This window comes from Capricornis sumatraensis, chromosome 16, assembly GCF_032405125.1.
Source record: "Capricornis sumatraensis isolate serow.1 chromosome 16, serow.2, whole genome shotgun sequence".
In the NCBI taxonomy this organism is placed as follows: Eukaryota; Metazoa; Chordata; class Mammalia; order Artiodactyla; family Bovidae; genus Capricornis; species Capricornis sumatraensis.
This window is the reverse complement of record NC_091084.1, coordinates 17,061,847-17,063,375: the sequence shown is the minus strand read 5'-3', so window position 1 is coordinate 17,063,375 and position 1,529 is coordinate 17,061,847. Positions and strand designations below refer to the sequence as shown.

At 47.6% G+C, this 1,529-nt stretch overlaps 1 non-coding gene across 1 annotated transcript; it reads right to left on the bottom strand.

The window, feature by feature from the left end:
- Window positions 1-794: 794 nt before the first annotated feature.
- On the bottom strand, window positions 795-898 carry LOC138093334 (U6 spliceosomal RNA). Its single transcript, XR_011146067.1, has one exon. It is a non-coding gene; the product is annotated as a U6 spliceosomal RNA (small nuclear RNA).
- Between the last annotated feature and the right edge of the window lie 631 nt (window positions 899-1,529).

Here is a 1,529-nt window from a genome sequence, read left to right as displayed (position 1 = left end):
GGTACAGGCAATGGGGGAGAAGTGGAGGGGGATGGGTACTGGCTTTATACGATTTAAAAACAATAATAAAACCAACTACAAGTCTATCTCCTTTTTATGATCGTCTCCCACTGGAAATTCTTAACAGTACTGGCGATAAAATGCTTCTTGCTGGGGTAGACTTCTCCCAGTACCCTGCCCTCTCTGCCTTATCTTTTCACTACTGGCTCCAAGCCTAATGAGCTAAATGGCTGGAGAAAGAAACAAGGGAACTGTAAATTCTATTTATAAATTAAGTCATATAAAGCCGGACTAAGTAATTAAACTGTGACCCATAATTAAATTCTTGTATAGCATTTGGGCCCTGAGATTTCTTCCTGCCGTAATGGTTGGCAGTCTGCGAGGTGGGCTGATGACTCATACGAGGTCATGGGGCCAAGTGGTGCCAAGGTCACTGCCTGAAGAGAAGGATCCTTGAGGGATAGTGTTGGATGTGGTCAAGGGAACAGACAAGAGATTTTCAGGGTAGAAGGTGAGGAGCAGAAAGCCCCAGGCTCTCTGGAGCATTGAGAAGTGGTAGTAGCATCCTGGATTAGTGAATGATGGCCCAGCAGGAAGGAGTGGGGGTCTTCCCATTGCTGGCTCTAGCCCACCTTTCACTTTTCACTTCCTACCCTCTCCTTCACACACCCATCTAGAGCCCCAGACATCAATATGCCTTCTTTGAGCAGTCTCCTTTTCACATCTCTCTACCCTTGCCTGTGATGTTGCCTGTGTACCTTTCTCTTCTCCATTAAAAAAAAAAATTAATGAAAAAAAAAATGGAATGCTGTATGAATTTGTGTGTCATCCTTGTGCAGGGGCCATGCTAATCTCTACATCATGGCAATTTTAGTATATGTGTTTCCCACGTGAGCACCCTTCTCCATCCTACACCAGGTAACAGTCCTTCAAGAGTTAGCTCCAAGGGACCTATGGAGCCTTTTCCTGACTCATTTAGGCAGTGGTAAGTCTACCTCTGGGAAGCCCAGATGGCTCAGTGGTAAAGAATTCACCTGCCAATGCTGGCGGTGCAGGAAATGAGGGTTCAGTCCCTGGGTCAGGAAGATCCCCTGGGGAAGGAAAACAGCAACCCACTCCATTATTCTTGCCTAGAGAATCCCATGGACAGAGGAGTCTGGCAGGCTACAGTCCACGGGGTCGCAAAGCTGGACACAACTGAGCAACGGTACATGAGAAGTCTTCCTCTGGCCTACGCAGTGACCTTATGGGATAACAGTTCTCTGCTGAGTCTCTCCCCGTTAAGGTCCTGAGTAGCAGAGTCCCTGTTCAAAGCTCCTACAAAGTGCCTGGCAGGATGGAAGGCGCTTAACACCCCTCTGTTGCATAAGTGAGTGAATGACTGAAGAGCAGACAGCCCTGCACAGAAGGAGAGGTGATATTACCCTTATTTTTCAGAGTTAGATGGTCAGCTCAGGGGCTCTGTCTTGTTCAGCTCCCTGTTGGCAGAACCACTGCGGTGCTCAGCAGACAGAAATCACACCATGAAT